A 20,877-nucleotide genomic window follows, 5' to 3' on the forward strand; every position below is an offset into this window, starting at 1 on the left:
TGAAAGTTCTTTGGGTTGCAGTTGCAGCATAAGCACAGATGTTACAAAATGAACAGACTTTAATCTTATTCAGACTGAAGTCTATGTGTCTCTTCAGTGCAAGGAGTTTTACGTGTGTTATTTTTTGGTATGAGAGAATAGGCCACATAGCTGCAGCCTGTCACTTTTGAGTCTTCACTCATTTTACTCAATTGTTCTTAATGAGGCAAGGTAGCTCATTTTGGTGGGTGATACAGGAGAGATCCTGTATAAATTGGCAAAAAACTCAGTCATATTCCTTAAGTATTAGTCACAGAGAACACGGCTATTTCTCTGCTTTACCTTATCTCTCTGAATTGAATGAACAACTTAGATGTAATGGATTAAACACCATGTATTTGACCTCTGCCCTCGCCCGATATTCCAGGGAAATCATTGCTGCTCCTAGACCGGTGCAGCCCAGACCTGTCCTTGGTGTGGAGCTGCTTCTTCAACGTCGTTTCCTTATTCCCTCCCTAGGACCAGCAATGCACCGGGCTGGCCACGGAGCAACCGGGAAATAATGACAAAACGCATCTCTGGAAAAGAGGACGAGGAAGTGAAATCAGAGGGCTCCGCCGTCCTTCGGGAAAGGGAAAAATACGTATAAATCCCTGAGCAGATGGTGAGTGTAAACACACCGGAGGGAGCTGAGTTCCTCCCCGGGGGGAACTCGGACTTTCTCCTCTCGGCCGGGGGAGCTGCTCCGCCCGGGGACACACGGATACGGACAGACACGGGGAAGCGCACCCGCACAGAGAACACGCTCTCTATCATCCCTTGCACACACACACAGAGACCGAGGAGGCCCCGCTCCGCGGAACCCGCGCCCCGCACCGGCACACGGGCGAAGCGCCGCCCCGGCCCGCCCCCGCATCCCTCCCTCCTCTCCTGCCGCCCTCCCTCCTCCCCGCCCGCCGCGCACACGCACACACACACACACCGGCCGCAACATGACGGGCGGGCGGACGGACTGACAGACCGGGGCACCGCCGCTCCGCACGGATTATTCTCCCCGCGCCGGGGCGACGCGGCGGAGCAGCGACCCAGCGGGGCGGGGGCGGTGCCGCGCCGCGCTGCCAGGAGGGTCCCAGCCCCCGCCGGCGAACGGCGAGCGCGTCGGGCGCTGGAGGAGCCCGGCCAGGTAACGCGTCCCTGCCGGGAGGGCGGTATCGCCGGGCAGAACCGGGCCAGGCCGCGGGGCGCCGCAGGGTCCCGGGCGTGCGGGTGCCCCGGGGCGGTGGGACCGGGTCGCCCCGCTCGGCAGGTGCCGAGGTGATCCGGCGGGTGTCGCCCCGGGGCGCGGGCGGGCCCCCTGCCTTGGCCTCGCCTTCCCCGCCCGCGGGGCGGCGGCCGCCGGGCGCCCTGCGCCGACCCGCGGCGCGGCTGCGGCGGTGGGGGCGGCGGAGGATCGGGGCTGCCGGTGCCGCAGCTCCGCGCTGATCCCCGGCAGCCGCGCTCCGGGAGCGCCGGGGATTTGCGAGGGCGGCGCGGGGACAGCGGCACCGGCGGCTTTGTGGAGGGGCGGCCGCAGGTGTCCCCCGGGGCTGGCCCGGCCCGGGGCAGCGGCGGTGCCGCCGGGGTGGCCTGGGGGCAGCGCGGGGCTCGTCGGTCCCGGCCTGCGGGGGGCACGGCGCGGGCAGCCGGTGCCCCGCTGGCCGTCGCTCCGGCCTCGCTGCTGCAGGTGACGGGGAAGAAATCCCATCATTTTTTTGTTTATTTTTTGGCGTTTCTTCTTTCCGTTTCCCCCCCCCTCTCCCTCCGTGTGTGTGTGTTAAGCAATCTGCGATTAACCAGAGAAAACGCCAAGAAGTGGTTTCAGAACCAGTGGGAGTGGGTAGGGCCCGGCCACTGGCGGTCACGTGTGACCTTTGCCATGGATTTGGAGGCAGGAGCTGGAGGATGCTGCATGTGCTTTCCAAAATCGCATGGCAAGCTTAAAAAGTGGAGCAGATGGTGATGGTAGTGCTTATTATGGAAGAGGTTCATGGAAATCCTTTATTTCCTCTAGACAGTTTTTGTTTTGCTCCTCCTAGCTAAAGAGATTGACTTTTGGCAAGGAAGGGATGTTGCTGCAAGTTGCCTTGCAAAGGAAGGGGGTTATTTTGCTCTTCCACAGAGAAGGGATTCCCCCCCCCCCTCCCTCTGAGCTTTATGTCTCTGTTTCTCTTTTGGGATTGACAGCAGTAAGTGTCTTGGCATAGACAAACTGCAGTATGCTTTATTTTCTTATTGCACACCTTTATAGTTGAACGTAACTAGAAAGGAGACTGAGAGTATTCTCTTATCCCTCTTCTATGCCAGATGTGTTTTTCTATCTAGTATATATTGCACTTGAAGTGTTAAAGTCTCAGGGGGCACGGAGGTGGGGATGTGAGGCAAGGTCTGCTAGGTACTTCAAACAATTCTCCTTGCTCATACTTAAGAAGGAGAGAAAGGAACATGTTGTAAAAGCAGCTGAGGAATATATAAAAGTGAAATATTAATGAACTGAAAAAGCTCAGATAGCAAAGATGTTGTGCCTAATCATTCAGGAGTGTTCTTGTCCTCTTTACAACTTTTCATTGCATGTGTTCCTATACTACAAATGCAGTTGGTATAAAGGATGGTAACAGTTGTATTTATTTAGCTGGAAGCAGTAGTAGTACATTTTGGGATTTTTTTGGCATTAGTGATCATCTCTGGAGTAGCTTCCTTTTTAGCTGTGATTTTTGAGGCTGCTGTAAGAAAGGGAATTATTACAGAAGCAGTAAAAAATACTTCAAGAATGTTTTCTTGGAAATGTAAATGGGAAGGTCTGACTCAGCCTTGGAATAACCCAGAGGAAGAAATAGTCTTGGAAAGTCCTCTTAGAGACTTCATGATGACAACATTATTAATCTCTTGCATCCCAGAGATCAATGTCCCAAAAACAGGCAGCACTGTCTGAGGAGAAGGTAATAATACACAACTGTCCAGGGTCTGCTGAAAGTGAGACATAGAAGCAAGGGGTATTTTCTGCCAACTGAAGTTCCTTTACCTCTTTGAGTCTGGAGTGCAGTGGTCCCTGTAGTTTGATTAACTTCCCCAGTTTGGCTTGGAAGGAAACTGAAGCGCAGCAGCTTTCTGCCATAGTTTGATGAGGGAATTTAGTTCAGTGGGAAAGTCAGCCTGCAGGGTGAGGTCTTGTAACCCTGGCTGTAATCCTTGCTGGGACATTTTGGAGTAGCTGGTGGCTTGAGTGAGGCCTGCCTTCTGGAGAGCTTGGTGCAGGCCTCAGTAGGGCACCAGATACAGGGAGCTGGACCAGCAGGATGAGCTGGGACAGCACACAGGGCATGTACCATGTCTGACTTAGACAAGTTAATGTTTGTTTTTTAAGTCTATTAGTCACAGAAGATGCTGAAAAAGCATCTTGTATCCTCAGGTCTGTGCATGTGGTTGTGATCGTGAGAGCACGATCTCTTGTGCCGCATAAGCTGCGTGTGGTTGGATTTCTCCTTTTTCATTCAAACCTAATGTCACATGAGCCTTGGAAGTTGACATTGAAGAAATATTTGGCAGTGTTTTGGATCTTTTTTTTTTTTGCTTGAGTGTTTTATAAACTGAAAGAGAGAGGTAGAGAAGTTGCTCCATTGGGAAAAATTCCCACTCTTCCATGAAAGTTCGACCATGGCTTTGTTGGATTAGCCCATCTGGAGTACTAGAAAGAATAATGGCCACTGTATATTTTTTATGATGTTGGGAATTACACAGATACAAGTAAGTTATTGAGAAAAGCATTTTGTTAAATTCAACTCAATGATAGTTTTTAAAAATCATAAATCTACCTGCATATTCTAGAACCATCATACTTTAATAGTGTTTAATTGGATTGTTTACACTGCAATTTTGGAGGCCTCCTAATAAAAGGAGGCCTCCTTTTACCTATTTACCTTCCCTTGAGGCAAGGGAAGAAGTGAATGTTGCACTGTTGTTTTTCTGAGGTTGATTGACTAAAGTGTGACATGAAGTAACATTGATGTGTCAGCGAACATATCAATGGAAAAGAAGGCCTATGAACACTTAGTTAAATTAAATAGCTATCAGCTTTTTGTGGTGAGGAGCTGAACTACATCTTCTATCTTCTTCCTAAGAAGTTACTCTTGGTTGTAAGTTTCAGTGCCTCAGGTCTTCCCCTTGAGGACAGTTTTGCTGCAATTGGAGGGGCTCATCATCAGGTGGGAGGAGGGAAACAGAAGGAAATACACACATAAGTAATGGCAAATGGGGGCTGGGTTTTTCTGAAAAGTGACTGTAGTTTCTTCAGATTTTTTTCTCAATATTGCCTTTATTTGGCGGTTTTCTGCAGTGACAGTAAACTGGGTTACCTTGATCAAGTGAATATGTTTTTGTATTGGACTTAAGCTATGGAGTGTACTGGCTGTATGAGATGCCATGTAAAATAACAGAACTTGAAAGTACCTAAAATGCACATTGCCATTTGTACTGGTAAGATTTCATATATACTCCTGTGCTTTGGCAAGGGCCTGTAACTTGTATGGAAGATGCAGCTGTATATTTTACAGGCATCAATATTAAACCCCTGTAGCTGTTTGGTAGTTAAATATGTGGTTACTTTTACTTGCTGCTTCTTGACTTGTTTTCACTGCACTGCAGAGTGGGCTATGTTGGTTAGATAACACAAACTCACTCCATGACTGAAGGCTGTAGTATCATTTGGCTGTTATATGGCAGTGAGATGATAGTAATAATAATAGTAGTAGTAATAATGCTTTCTATCAAGTCTGCTGCCTTTACCTGAAATGTGACTGTCTGACAGAGGATAGTTGGTTTATAGCAAGGGAAAGGAAGCTACAGGCAGGCAATAAGTAAAAATAGTCAAGTCCTGGATGTGAAAGAAGCAAGATTTTTATTAAATGTGCACTGTAGTCTTGTTGCATATGTTTTGTAACTCTGCACAAAAAGTAAAACCACACTGTTAAGAGGGATTACCCAATCTATGATGATGGTTTTGTATCCAAACATTGTGTGTTGCCTATACTTGGTGCTATGATTTTGCCCTGTTTATTGCTATGAAGGCCCACATGAGTATTGAGGTATAGACTTGTAGTTCTTTTCCTCATACTAGGGACACTGAAGCAGTGATGTGTGGAAGTCACACAGCTGATTTGTGATAAAGACAGTCAAACTGGAATATGCATCCCAAGTCCCACAGTCTTATCTTAATGGATTAATTGTATTTATATAGTTTGTTTGATAACCTGGCATAGATGTGGAAACTTGTTACAGTTCCAGTTACAGGACTGTGTGTAAAGTTATGCAGCATTTTCTCAATAAAGGCTAATTACTATCAGGCGATTTATTTTTTTTTCATTCTAGGCAAAAGAGCTTTTCCTGGATTTTTTTTTTTTGTTGTTAACTTTGAGAGAAAGCAGTTCTGCACTCATAGAATGTAATGATGCTTTTACATTATTTAAGGAAATACCACTTAATTTTTTATAATGCTCTAGCATATCAGGAATTTGAGATCTGGCTCAGTCAGTAATGCTTCTGAGGATCACAGCTGTTTTCCAGTGTGAAGAACTAGTTGTGACAGACTGGTAGGAAGCTTTTAAAAACACTCCTTTATAAATTTTGGTAGTGCAAATCATTTCTTCTGAAGGTATATTGTTTGGCTCTAGTGCATATCCAACTGTGACTTTTTTTGCTTATTTCATGCTTGTTTTTGGGCTCCTTTACTGATCCTAGTTTCATGTGCCATGTTTATGTGATCTCTTTAAGCATTTTAATAAGAAAATAACAGCTCTAAGTGATGTACTGGTTTTGTATAGTACTGTTGGATTTAAATTTGGGTGGGGATACAGAAGTATTCAACAGGTTTCTCATCAGTGTGTTGCTTGTGGCATAGTCCAAACCTTGTAATTTACCTAAGAACCAATGACATCTGTTCAGATGTCACCTGCCAATGATGTTAAACTGTCACTGGGTGCCATGCCAACCAAATCTGACACTGAGAGAAAGATGGAGTCACCCAGTACCTCCAAAATATGGTCAGAGAGGTATGCTGTGCTCAGGTGGCAGGCTCTGCCTACTCTGCCAATATCCAAATGTGCCAGCAGTTTGTGCTTTGTATTTTGTTCTGTGGGCTAGGTACTAATTCAAAATTCTAGAGTGTCTTCTAGCTTTAACTTAGTGCAGTGCCAATTTGTGGGGCTGTTTTTCAGAACTACACTGCCTCATTTATTTATTAATTTACAGTGTTTTTTCTTAATTTTTTTTTACTAAATGACTGGCGAGGAGAGAGGACAAGAGCCAGGTTTTACCATCTATTCTTGAAGAAGTTTTGGCCAGTGGCAGAATTGCTGCTGATTTGAATAGAAGCCTTGGTAACTGTTTTGTCAGGTTTCATGACTTTAAAATATGCTGGCTAGATTCTTGATGACCAACTCAACATGTTGTGGCACAGAGGCAATGGAAATAGAGTAGCAGTCCTGCCAAAAGTAGATTGCCTTTCATTTTTTTTTATTAGTGGTCACCACACATATTTATTCTGTGCCAGAATATTTATTTCATTGTTAACACAGAAGCTTTAAATAAGAATGCAGTGTATATATTGGAGGGATGAAAATGCTAAGAAGCTAATTTTATTTGAAGTGTTCAGAAATATTAATAAACTGCCTTGGAAAGCAATTTCTGCAATAATATATGCATTTTTTTTTTGTCTTGATTTTGCTGAAGGGAGGTGAGTTAGGAGAAAATGGCAATAAGGAAAATGATGTGGCTTTCTCCATATTTATTTCCATTAAAGGGATGCTGCAAGATGATGTACGTTCTTTCACATTCATTGAGACCTCTCAAATACCTTGAGTGCAGATCATGCCTTCAGCTGTGAGTGTAAGGTATCAATTCTGCTTGAAGTGACATGTTAGGCTTTTAATATTTCTTGATCCTTAAACTGAGTATGTTTTAAGTTGGGCTGCCCAGCATCTGCAGGAAATGGCACGTCCACGTTGATATCATGCATCATACATTAGGTTCAATTTGCATGCAGAAGCACAAACATTGTGGTATAATAGAATCATAGGATCATTAAGGTTGGAAATTACCTCCAAGGTCGAGTCCAACCTCTTATCAAATACCAGTGTGCCCAATAAACCATATCACAAAGTGCCGTGTTTCATTTTCCCCAGAGACTGGGACTCCACCACTTTCCTGGGTAGACTGTTCCAATGCTTTACCACTCTTCCAGCGAAGAAGTTTTTCCCAATGAGGTTGTTTTTCCTAAATATCCAGTCTGAACTTGGTGCAACTTCAGGCTGTCTCCCTTTGTCCTGCTGGTAGTTGCCTGGGGGAAGAGGCTGACCCACAGCCTTGGGGTTCCTGAGCCACAAGCCTCATTTCAGGTAGTTTTGGAGAGTGATAAGGCTTCCCTTGAGACTTATTTTCTCCAGCCTGTAGAACCCTCAGCCTCTCCTCATAGGGTTTATGTTCCAGACCCTTTCCTTGTTGCATGACTACTTGGCTGTTTGGAAAAAAACCCAGCCAGCAGGTCAGGCACGCCTGCATGTCCTCCAGAGGCAGCCTTTGGAAGCATTCCAGTTGATTTCTTCTGTTAGAGGTTAATGAACTCTCAGGGATCCTGGGCTGCAAGAGCCATGTAGGAATCCCCTGTTCGCTTTCGGTTTTGCTGTTTCCCTATTAAAAGTAGATGTAGTATAAGGAAGCTGATAGCAGGCTCTGCATCTCTGTGAATAGCAAAGTAAAATGGTTTTGTTGTACGTGAATTTAAATTTTGAATTATGTGAATACGTAGTGTTTTGTAGCTAGTTACTACAGAGGTTACACTGTGAGTAGGACATTCAAGCATCCTAATTTGTTATGGTTTTGAACCTGTTTTTTCAATGTAGTGGCTGTGAACTCAGAGAGAAATGTTGGCCCCATAGCCCAGTGGCAAAACTGCTACTGTTTTTAATGAGTCCTTAATTATACCCTTAAATAATATTTTAATGCATGTCTGTTTGCTTTTGTACGTTTATTTTTTTCAAGGACTGATTTTCAAAAGTTATTGAGCTTGTACTGTTTTGATGGTTTTTGTTACATCATTAAATTCTAGTACTTCTAAAAATTAGATTATAAGAATTTTGTTTACAGTAAGTAAGTTCAAAAGAATAGGAATTTTAGGATATTTAAGACTGCAAATACAATGGATGTGAATAAGTTCAGTGTCTGAAAATAAACTTCTTTGTACCTGTAGGTACCTGTTCTATACTAATGGTGATTATGCAAGGGGACAACACAATGCATTTAGAGTTTTTATGAAGTCCAGCTGGAGCAGAGATTAAAAAGACCAGGGTAGTTAAAATGATTGCCTAAATTTAAAATTTTCAGAAATAGATGAATGATGTGTAAATAGAAGGAAGAATATGACATTTAGGACAGCTGCTTCAAAATAATGTTGACTGGAGAGTTGTGAAAAACAGGCATGTGGAGTAGATGAGGAGGAAATAATAGAAATATGAAGAAATTTGTCAGGTGATAAGAGCTGTCACCACAAATGGCTTCTTTTTACCTGCTAATCTTTATTTTATAGCTAGCAAAGTCTGGGACATTTGCTGAGATAGGGAAGAAAAAGTCTCAGAGGAGAGGTGGTGGGGAATGAAGGGAAAATCAGCAGTTCTGTTCTCCCAGCTCTCTGCCTTTACTCAACCACAAAACGGGGTGTTAGAAGAAATTTAGGGATTAGTCACATGAGCTGCAAGGTAATCTTTATTGTCTTTAAATCCTCATCCCAGCATCCTGATCTTGGTCAATTATGGCTTTGGTGTCTGTCTGTGGCAGCATCTCAGCAAATTTCACACCAGTCTTTAGTACTTGCTCCTGGCCCCTTAATAAGGGAGCAGTGTACAATTGTCTGTTAATGATAGGTTTTGTTACAGATTAAACTTTTAACAGGCAGAAATCAGAACCAGAAGCTACAAGGCTGTTCTACGCTGTCAGGCCTGCAGCTTCTGCAGCACTTGTGTCTGTTTTTAATAGTTTGTTTTGCTAGTTAGCTCTTTTCATTTAGTATTTGCCATGAGCTAAGAACATGCAAATAACCACCTTACGTGGCTTAGCTAAAGGCCTAATAACTTATGCATCTGAATCTTCTTTGGCAAGAGACACACGTCATTTTTACCTGTAATAGTTTCAATTTCAGACTGTTAGCAGCTGAAGAAGACTAGGATGTCAGTATCCTAGTAAGCAACTCACAGGATGGATTAGCTAAAAAATTTATTCAAGTCATTATTAACATAATATTCCCAAGGCACTCTGGGGATAAATTTTCTAAAAAACACTGCATACATGTGTGTGTTTGTGTGTATATATAAAATACAAATGTTTTCAGTGAAAGAAGGTCAGCAGTGGTGGTTTCAGTTGAAAGCTATGCTGTTTTTAATATGGAATAGTGAATGGTTCAGAAAAAATACAAGTTCTTTCATTTATTGCTTTAAAAAACAGTAAAATTGAAACAGAAATCCACTCTCAGATATGCAAGTAGGGGGCAGGTGTAGGCAGAAAATAACAAAAGTAAAAGAAATGCTACTTATCCCAGTTTTAAGTAGTTTATTTTGTTGTGGGCAAGATGCTTCTCAAAGCTGTATATTGCAATACACACATTATTTGTAGCCTTGATTTGAGAGGGCCTTAGGATGATAGTGTCTATTGAAAAAGGTGAGCAACAAGAAGTTACCGTTTGAAAAGGGTGTGAAAATTTTAGATTTTTGTCTATATTCTCATGCTTTCATTTGAATTTTATCGATGTCTTGCATTATGAATGTTTTGTTATGATTCTGTATGCTTTGAGAATAGTTAAGGGGGTGGAAATGTATGTATAAAAGAAGCAATTCTCTAATCACAGCCATGATTCTTACAGTTGGTATAGGACAATGCATGTGACTTCCAAAATGCTGAAGTTGAACACTAGAGAAACCAAAACCACTTACACAGCACTATATCTTCTGCAGCATTTTCTAAATATAGACTAAATCCTTGTCATAAAGAGTTTGTATAGTTAAAATAAAACAAGACTTGACATGACACAGAACAGCTTGAGAGAGGCATGAGAGCTGTAGGTGAGGAACTGTGAGAAATTAAACAACTGTTTCCAGTGAAGGATTTTGGGAAGGCTTGGAAGGACAGTGAAGATGCCTACCCCCTTCAGAAAAAAAAAAGTAAAAGGCAACTCCTTTTGTTGCCTAGTTTCTTTATTAGTAGGTTTTTTAGGAACCACTGTTTCTTTCTAATTTAGATAATAAAAACAGTAACTATATGCAATCTACAGAAGGTTGTTTTTTTTGGTAATAAATAAGAAAGGAATTTAAAGCTGTTGTCAGATGTACACATGTGGGTCTAGATCCTCAGCTACTGTTACAGCTTCCTTCAATGGAGATCGATTCAGGTATTGCTTGTAGCTCCTGTTGGTATTTATTAGGCTGAGCAGTAGCTGCTGATGGCAGTGAAAGGAGGCTTGAGTAGGCAGAAAATGCAATAGCTTTTGATCTACAGTGCCTCTAGCACCTTTTCCTTGGTATGCTGTTCATTCTCCTCTGTTCCTCTTGAAACTGGTTTTCTGTCCTAGTAGTTAAAAATGAAGCTTGCAAACCTTTGGTAAATTATGCTGCTTGGACAAAAAATGAAAGCACATTACAGGGAAAACAACTTATCCTGATTTTCTATGGAAACAATACTTGTTTATCCTACTGTCCAAGGATCCTACTGCACAAGCTCCACCAGATGTGTTTGAACTTCTTGGCTGCTTTCAGGGATGTTTGACAAGAGATTGGAAGTCTTAAAAATTAATTGAAGTTTTACTGAGTTTTGAGAAACAGGAGGAGAGACACTCATGTAAATTCTCTGGCTGAGAGAAAGGCTGCATTTTATGATCAGTATCAAAGAGTCCACGTAGAAGAGGAGTTTTGTATGTGTTCCAGCTGCTTGCAGCTTCTTAGACATTGAAATGAACCAACCACAGCATGCAAATCTGTAGGTAAATAAGCCTTGTTCGGTCTGGCATTCATAATGGCATATGAGGGGAAAAAAAAACCTGAGTGCCCTTCTTAAATTGTTGTTTGTTTGGGGCTTGGTGTTTTTTATTTATTTATTTTTTTAATGGTCTTCCGTCCTTCCCCTGGATTAATTTATATCACCTTTCTGACAGTGTGGGGTGGAGCACTTATTCGGGGTGTTGGACTGACGCCTGCTTGTTGAGAATTGATTTGTTTAAGCCCTTCTGTTGTATCCATTTACAACACCTGAAGGTTTACTTCTCTTTTTTTTTTAATTACTTTCTTAGCTAAGTCCTCAAGCAAGCATATTGCAGCCATGACCCTTTTATTTAATTCGGCTTTTGACTGGAAAGATATCAGGTATTGTATTTTTTAATTGGTCTGTTCACACTGACACTCAGCACGTCTATTGCCGAAGCAAAGAAGGCCAGACTTCTTTTTGTTCTGCGGTGTCAGAAAAGAATAGAAAGCCCAAACAAACCCTGCTGTGAAGAAGGCACAATTGAATTGGCTTTGCTTTGAACTAACCTGAGTGCTTGAAAGAACAGAAACTGTGCCTACTTAGTGAAGTGTGTATTGGGCTGGCTGGCCATAGTGTAAAAACTGGGGGATAGATCCCAGTTACAGATGCTCAGCTGAAGGTGGGAAACCAGTAGTTCATGTATGCTCTGGTACCTCTGGCTTGAGAAGGTTTGTTACACATAGGGAAGTGGGAGAAAACTTCAGAGGCATCTGCTTTTCTGTGCAGTAGCAAAACACTTAGCAATTAGTCGTGAATGCAGAATCCAAATATTTGTATTCAAATAGAGTGCATTCCTACTGAAGCGTTTTGAGTGGTTTGTTGCTCTAGTAGAAAATGAGCTTAGAAATAAAGCAAGGGAGTCTTTGTGTGAAGAGAAACTTAATGGAATGTTATGTTTCAGTACTTCAGTCTTTATGCTAAGATTTGGAGAGCATATTACTTTTCTGAACCATACCTGAGCACAAATTGTGGTGAAGAACATAGAGAAAAAATGTTGAAGAGAGTGACTCTGAAAAATAATGGTATTGTGTGTTTGGCACAGTAACAACATCAAACCCCTCCTCATGTGTCTATTTTGGAAAACAGTTTGGGCAGGGCAGTACTGTGAGTATTCAAGTCATGTTTGGATATAAAATGAGCTTGGTTTGCTCTGTCAGGCAGGTGTTGCTGCATTCCAGGAAAAAACGTTTGCTGAGCTTGTGTGCAAAAAATGCACCTGTTTATGGGAATGACAATTTCAGCTGAGATAAACTGGTCTGCAGGATACAGCAAAGTGACTCAAGGGTGAGCCATCCTTTTTTAAGCTGGGATTCTTCCTTTGGCACTGTGATAGTTTGGCCTTTGCTCCTGTTGGTTGTGCTTCAGTCAGTGCTGCTTGTACATCAGTTGAGCTCTGGTTACTGTATGTGTGTGTTAAAAAGACTTTGTGTAACTTATGTATTATGAATGATGGTTATTGAGGAAAGTTATTTCGTGGGCTACTTTATTATCTTGAATACAGCAGCTTGTAATACTTATGGGTTTACCAGAGGGATTTAACGAAGCTGTGACAATAGAAACAAATTACAGGGGTGGTAGAAAGAATCCTTGAATGTATTATTTTTATTTCCCTGGAGTTAATCTTCACATATCAAAGTAAATTAACCAGAATATGCTGTGTCGATGTCTTCTGGATTCCCAAGTCAGAAGCTATTATGAACAAAATGTGATTCTCTTTATTCCCTGTCCTACAATCCTCTCTCACAGAATACTCTTAGTGAAGTCTATAGAAGTGAACAAAGTAATACTCTGCATGTGTTCCTGGTATTAAGGGGAAGACACTAGTCACTGGGATATGTACAGGTAAGATTGTTTCAGGAGGTATTTTTGCTTCCTGAATCTTCAGCTCCTGCCACCCTCTCAGTCTCCATCCAGCTGCTGGTGTCACGCATCCTCAAGCTCTTTGTTATCCCCAGGGTTGATGGTTCACAGCCTCTTGTCCGGGTTTCCACCCAGAGCTCGACCTGCAGCTTGCAAGCCGAGCTGCCTCCACCAGCTGTATTCCTCAACACTGCTATAGAGTGTTTGCATGCCTCACTTTGTCCCTGTGATGCCCTCAGGGATTGCTGTCGGAGTGGCATTTGCTGAAAAGGTCAGGTTTGATGGAAACTGAAATTGTAACTTAGTTGGAGATGAAACAATATATTTTGTGGTTTTTTATTTGCCTAGAAGTAGATACATGCAGAGATGAATTTCAGTGTAATCCTCAAACTGCTTACTACGTTGTGCTAATCTCTACAGCTACATCTGATTACAAAAGGAAAAAAGGCTACTGGTAGGTTTTAAAAGTTTCTGCCATCTGTCCTGGTGCTTACCCTCCGTTCACCGTAAGGATGTATTGTGAGAGGCTAGACAGCCTCCCCGTGTGAGGCTAGCAGCCTCTTAGGCTGTCTTTACCTTCTGTCTCTCTTTTGGACTCTGTTCAAATGGAGCAGCATGTGGGTCTTCTGTTTGACCAGGACAATGCAGATCTGCCTCATATTCTGTGCTTCAGTTGTTTAACCTAGCAGCTTTGGATTTGAGACCTTCTTTTTATTGTGTACCTCTTCACAACAGCTTGCAGTGGAGTTATCACAAGGAAGAGATCTTGTAGGTTTGTTCTAGCAAGAGGAATGATGAGGTTTCTTCTTAAATCCTTGGGATTTTAGTTGTTGTGGAAGGGTTTCCCACTGTGTCCCCTTGTTAGCTGAGTGCATCTCCAGATCCCTGCCGTGTAAATGACTGTATCCTTTGCGTGTCCTCTGGATCAGGCTCCTCCTTTGTCCTCATCTGACACTTGGCTGTTTCTGTCTGGTGGGGAGATCTGCCTAGGTTTGAAACCACAGAAGGAGGGGGACAGCATGGACTTCTAGCAGGAAAATATCTTTCCTGCAGCTCCTAGGCTGCTGTCTGGTGTGCATGAGTTAGTGTAGTTGAAAGGAATAGAATTACTTGTGACCGTGTGGAGGGAACAGACTGATGTCTTTGGGAGAGCTGAGGGGATGCACTATTTACAGCAATGTTGTTCATGCTGAAGTGCTTCATTCATCTAAATCACATTTTGTTCATGTCCTGAGTGTAACAAACACCGTTATGCTAGTTATTAAAGCTAGCAACAACCACCATGGCTTTTGAGAAAATACTATCAATACTGAAAAGCTAGGTTAAGCTTTCCCTAAATCCAAAAGTAATTCAGGCTGCTAATGGGGTTTCAGGACTCTTCCCTAGAAAGCACAGATGAGGCAAGTTATGGAGATGAAGAAAATAATATACAGATACCAAATTGGAGAGCTAATCCCTGTATTTTTAAACATTCAATGAATAATTTAGCAAAATATTTTAAATATTTAAAATGTATTTAAAGCACCATTTCAGCAATTCCTGCATCTTTAGATTTTTCTTTCTAATCTTTTTGGTTCATGATAGGTATGCTGTTATTTCTACCCCTAAGGCTATAATGAAATGAAGTATTAGTTCAAGATATTAAATTGTTGATGTCACTGCTTGGGCAAAGTTAGGCATGGAGACCTAAAGGATTTTAATTTTATCATGGAAATCCATTGTAATAAAGTTGTGGCTTTCATAGAAAAAATCTGGGCTTAATTGGAGTTATTCACACAACTTGATGGGAGGAAAGAGTGCTCTTAGAAAACACGATGAAATAATGATCAAGTTTTCAATTTTTTTTTGCCTCCACATTGTATACATTCTCTAGATCAGATGTGGTGTGAAAAATGGTATTGGTATGTTTTTTATGCTCAAAAAATATTATTTTTGATTATTGCTTGTCGCTGGCTGTGGCAAATGAAAGTAGCTGTAGCCAGTTAAAAAAAATAAATTAAATTTAGCATGGTCTTCATGCAGTGGGTGTGTAAACTTGAAGCTTCATGCCAAGGTGTTAAAAGCATGTGTGTTCTAAAGGGAATGCAGGACAAGTTGATGTGAAGTTCAATGAGTTCATGTATGCAGAAATTCTGGCATGAAAATAGAAGGAGAATATTTTGGGGGGGATTGGTATCTTAGATTCTTCCTGAGGATAAGATTTTGCAGGGTGTGTGGCCTGGTTGCATCATAGGAATGGCTGCACCAGATCCAAGTTCTGCCTTCACAAAACACCCTCAAAGGTGTTTAAAACTGTAGAAATGTGGAACTGGAAGTCTCTGTGAGAGCTGGTGATGTCTGCAGTGCCCAAGGTAATGCAAACTGCATGAGCTGACAATCTTATTCTGTGAGCGCAGGGAATGCTGCTGATCTTTTTGTTTTTTCAACTTTGATAATCCACTGTCCCACGTGGCTAAACAAGGGAGAGAGATCTTGTTTTCTACATAGCTAATGATGGCAGCAATTTCTTGGCAGCTGAATTAATTTCAGATTCTGTATCATGACTTCAGATTAACATGAGATTTTTCATAGCTAATGGTATTTTAAACTCTCAACTCTATTCCCAGGAAGAAAAAAATCCTCTCTCTAGAGGTATTTGTCTTTTACATCTGATCTCCCCTACTTTCTTACATAGTATGTGTGTCACAGTTTGACCCTTGAATAGATAGAGGTGTGAAAAGCACCCTGGTCGTGACTAGCATCACTTCTTTTCAAAAATTATTTCTTAAACTTTGAGATTCCACGTGAACAAAAAGGTTGTTGGTGTATACATTATAAGAATAATTCAATTTCAGAGTGATCTGTGCTGCATAAAAAGATGAACTCACTTGTACGGGGTTCATTTTAATAAGCTAAATGAAACATTGAATGAATAGGAAGCGAAGATTTAGGTCACTCTTAAACTACATTAGAAAAACAGTGAAACCACAGAAGGAGGGGGATAGCATGGACTGACTCAATGCAGTAGTGGGTCACCAATCCCCTTGTCATACAGGGGATGGGGTTACAGTGTGTCTCTGCATGGGGGACTACTCAGCAGAAATCAAGGAGGTGTTTTTTGTGTGCTGTATATTTCGATAGTGAGGCTTGCTGGATCAAGTCAGTTTGCTGTCTTACACGGAGAAATAGGATGTTCTTTCATGGAGGATTTAAAGAAAATGAGGGAGGCTTCTTCAGAAATCAGAAAATGTTTTACCCTGAGGGGTTAAAAAAGGTCTGCTTGATTGATTTAACAGGGGAAAAATAAGAACTTTATGAATACTAATATGGAAGTGCAAGTGCAGGTGAGACGAAGGCTCTGGAAAAAGAATGGTGTTTAGTAGTTGGAAGTACAAAAAGTGGTTCTATAAAAGCTGGAATCTGAATATGAAGGAACTAATTTGTGTAGGCTGTTATATAGGAGGTCAGAAACAGTGCTCATTTTGGTTAGTCCATCCCTAAAATCTGAGAATAGTAGGACTATTCCTGGGATGCACACAATCACATGGTAAATTTTATTTTAAGGTTCTGTGATGGATTAAAAAAGTAATTGTTTTAGGAGAGCCCAGGCATTTTCTGTTGGAAATATTTTAAAAATGGAAGCAGTTTTCACTGTACATGCTGATTACCCTCTCCGTTAATTTATTTTTTTACAGCTTAGAATAGGGAAATGATCTAGCCTTTTCCATCTTCATATTCTTACACATGAGGACAGACTTAATAGAAAAGATGATGGAGAGAGGTTAATTAATTTAATTGGTTTCCATGGGACTTATAAAAATAAATATGGATACAGCTCATATTCTCATAGAAGGCTGTTTTCTGTAAGCCTAATAGAGTGAGTTAAATTTGGCTTAAAATTTGTTTGGAGGAACTTACTTTGATGTGGCCTAAGGGGTAGGATGGCTCATGTTTTTGGGGTAAAGAGGGATCCAGGACCTGAGAAGTGCTTTCCTCCATCCTTGGCAGCAAATGTCATCCCCCGGGCCACTGTGAAAGTGGCACCTGCGTCGTGTGCTGGCCTGTGCTTGAGAGGAGGTGTTCAGCCCTGTGTGTGTGATCCCTGAGCAGCTGCTCTGCATCTCCTGCAGGTGACAGGCCAGATGGAAGTGTCTCCTGTGCCTGGTGCAGCCCACAGGCTGTCCTCTGCATGGTCCACATGCCTGGCCAGTGCTCCTGGTGGCTTCCCCTGCTGGCATGATGGGTTTTCTAACAGCTTGCAGTGCTCTTGGCTTAAAAGCCTTGCTTTACTGAGAGTGCTGGATGGAAAAGATCAGGCATCTTTCTAACACAGAAACTGTTTATGATTTTTTCTGGCCAGCAACTTGTTTCTTCTCTCCCACTCATGACTGCAACTTCTTTCCCAGTTATCTGCTGGATTTTTGCCTTTTACATCTGTGGATGCATGCAGTTAGTCAGTCCCTAGCCCACATTAGCATTCTGTGCTGGGAGAAGCCCTTGGAGACCATGGCTTAGCTCTGCTTAGGCTTCGCTGTACAAGCCTGTTGTTAGACAAAGCTTCACATTGAATTCACGTTTTCATTATGAAAATGTGCATCTAATTGGTTCTTTCAGCTAACTGAAATGAAGGATGGGTGGCATCTGTTTAGTAAAGTCCATTATCATCTGGAGATTAAAGAGGGAAATATTTATACTTTACTGTATCTTAGTGTATCAACTCTGTGTTTCTGTAGGAGGTTCAGTGCTGACCTGGAGTTTTATAAGAAACTTGATGCAGTCAGTACATATCTTGATGCTGTTATGAACATGTGACCATATTGATATTTTCTTGGACTCTAGTGGATATCTAAATATGGTACCTGTAAATTGGAACCCACAGAAAAGGGAAGTGTGTGAAAGGTAAAAAAATTACCAGCCTTTTATCTGAACTGTCCCATACACACATCCTAATTTAACCAGGTTTCTCATTTATTTCCACTGTGATTTTCTGTATTTTTAGGAACTTAGCATATTATATTTTTTCTTTCTTTATTTCTTCATACTTGGAAATAAATTTTTGTGCTGGGAGTTGGAGTCGAACATTGACACAAACCTGAAAAAGTATGTAGGTACTTGAGGAATACTGTATATTGTCCTCAACTTTGCTGCAGCTGGATATTTCAGGAGCTTGTCATGGAAACATTTCATGGGGGGAAGTGTATGGAGGACACATGGCATGTTTTTTGGCAGTCTGTGCACTTGTGATTTCTTGTGTATAAGCAAAGACATAATGCTTTCTTTTTGTAGGTATTGCATGTTTGTGTGTGAATATGTATATGTATGCATATGTGTGTGTGTACATATATATATGAGAGCTGATTTTATGCTACAATATTGCAGAGTAAGTGTTGTAAGGTATAATTAGACAAGCTATTATTAAACTACTACTGAGTTATGTAGTTTAGGATTATACATAATTTCATTTTGGATTGAGGCCATTTCTCTCATGTGGCTTCCATGTCTGTGATTTCTTGTTCTTCAAAATACAATTAAAGACTCAGCAGACATATACAGCTAATGACACAGAGAGAAATTCAATATTTTAATGACTTGAAGTATAAAGCCCCATCCATTTATTTCTTGATTAAAATATTATTAATGCTTAATTTGTGCTCATAAAATAACAAAGGTGTAACCACAAAAATACACAGCATCTGTGGTGAAGCTGAGCCTGAGATATTTAGGATATTGTAAGTAAAGGGTGTGTTTAAAGGCTGCCCTTTGTGCATCAGCTAAAACTGCTGTTATGCTGTGTCATAGCAAGAGACCATAGTGGGAGCACTGGTTTCTGCTTGAGGGGTTGCTTGTAATTGTTTTGATGACTGAGGGATTTTGGTGAGGTTCCCCCACTCCAAGGACTGTCCTTGCTTCTGGCCAGTCAGCTGTGGCTTAGGATAAATTCCTGGAGTGGTTTGGACCATCTTCTTCAATACCATAGCTCAGGTTATAACAAAAGAGGAATTCTCAGGACATCGGTGGTGCCTGTGAGAGAAATGGAAATGTGCCCTTATGGAAAAGTGTGGACAATGAGTGATAGAGCTAGAGAGGAACAGCATTAAAGGGCCTGTGAGGAGGAAATGGGGAAATTTGGCCTCAGGGGAGGAGAGATGTTTTGGGTGTACATGAACAGGTTGTGTGCTAGGAGCTTGATATTGTCTTTAGGGGATGACAGTAGAACTGCTGATTTTGAGTGATGCTTCTTTTCCCACATCAAAGCTGGACAGCTGTGGCTCTTTGGAATTAACCAGTTCAGCTGGACACCTGCAGAGGCTTTCAGAGAAAAGGCAGTGTCAGTTGGATAGCTGACTGTGAACATTGCTTCCCTTCTCTTTTTATCAGGAAAAAATTCTGAACAAACATAACTCACACTGTGTTTGTGCATATATGCTGTTCAAAATGTACATATTTACATAAGCTGCAATGCATGCATGATTTCTATGATAAAGGTATTTATTACTGCCTGGTGAAAATTTTATGTTCAGTTTAAATAAGTGTTTTGTCAGGATTTCTACAGTAGTGATCTTAGAAAGAGGTTTGTTTTTTTAAAAATTTACTTTTCTCTGTGGTTTATTTAAAGGTGGCTTAAGACTTAAGAACAAATACCTGTTCTGCTATAAGAATGAAGAATGCTTTATTTGAACAAAGTGCATATATTTTTCAGCTACTTACAAGCTTTCCCATCTCCTTACCATAGCAATAACTTTTTAGTGCTTATACAGTGCTTGACTTTTCCAGAAGCACTTTACAAATATTAATGCATTGTTTCCCTGGGTTGGCAAAGCTGCACTGTGCAGACATGTGGGTAGGAGCAGTTGGGGACAGCCAGGCCAGCAGAGCAATGTGTCTTGCTATGCCTCATTATTTCCAGTTGTAAAGATGATTGTCAAAGGTGCCAGCCACCTTTCATTGTCCTTCCCTCTTGACAGCTCTTATCTGGAGGAGTCCACCCTGCATATTGCTTAATGAATCTCACCTCTGAGAATGCACCATCAAGTCTTGCCTCATATATAATTTTAGGCACACTAAGATTTTCACTGGAAAACAATTAGTACTGCAGTATTTTCATAGTGTGCCTCAAACTAGCAGTGATTAGCATTTGTGTGGTGCTTTCCAAATAGTGATCTCGAGGAGTCTAATGAAGTTGGCATTTCCCTGTTTTGGCGATATATAAAAAAATTAAAGGTCAGAGAAGCTGGAATTAGAAACAGCATATTGGACTTCTGGCAAATAGCTTCTCTTAAAGTGAATGAATAAGAGTTGTCTTAGTATGGTAATCAGAAGTGCTTTGAATTAGTAAAAAGAGTAAGATTACAGGAGTTAGGAGATGCAATATATTTCACATCCCACACATAAGTCAGAGAACAGGAAAAGCCAATACCCATGCATGTTGAATTCGGTTGACAGTAAAATGGTGAATGCATACACTTAAGAACTTGTGTAGAAATTAATTGCTATTTAGTTTTCTTAATAGATTAATTAGCAATTAATCTATTGCTTAATAGTAAGTTAACTGAGTGGCCAAGTAAGTTAACTGAGTAGCAACAGCCAAAACTATTGTCTTAGACCACACCTATGTGCTGCAGTCGACTTTGTGTTGCATTTTGGCAGCAGGGGAAGCAGCACCAATCTGTTTAAATCCCAGTTTTGTTACCAAGCACATTAACCTGTGTTCTTCCTGAGCACTTGAGGAGCACTGAAATTCTTCTTTCCAGTGCTTTTTCTTCACTGGTACATCAAAACCAGGACTGCTGCTGCTACTACAGTCTCCTCACCTCCAGCTGCCAATTACAGGCATTATGTGCTTCCCTGTGTTTGGAGAGGTGTGGTTATGATGTGTGTCCTGGATTCCTGCTGATCCTTCTGTGTTAGTTGCCTGGACTGCTTCTTGCAGGTTTGAGTGTCCTTTTTTTGTGCATCATGCCCCATCCT

At 41.5% G+C, this 20,877-nt stretch overlaps 1 protein-coding gene across 6 annotated transcripts in view; it reads left to right on the forward strand.

The window, feature by feature from the left end:
- The first annotated feature begins 921 nt into the window (after positions 1-921).
- CCSER1 (coiled-coil serine rich protein 1) overlaps positions 922-20,877 on the forward strand; it is a 613,616-nt gene continuing 593,660 nt past the window's right edge. For all 6 annotated transcript variants that reach the window (XM_077177070.1, XM_054633357.2, XM_077177071.1 and 3 more), the window contains exon 1: positions 922-1,162. The gene's annotated coding sequence lies outside the window, so the exon portion shown is untranslated. The remainder of the gene's footprint in view (positions 1,163-20,877) is intronic.

The sequence above is a fragment of the Agelaius phoeniceus genome, chromosome 4 (assembly GCF_051311805.1).
Source record: "Agelaius phoeniceus isolate bAgePho1 chromosome 4, bAgePho1.hap1, whole genome shotgun sequence".
NCBI classification, from domain to species: Eukaryota; Metazoa; Chordata; class Aves; order Passeriformes; family Icteridae; genus Agelaius; species Agelaius phoeniceus.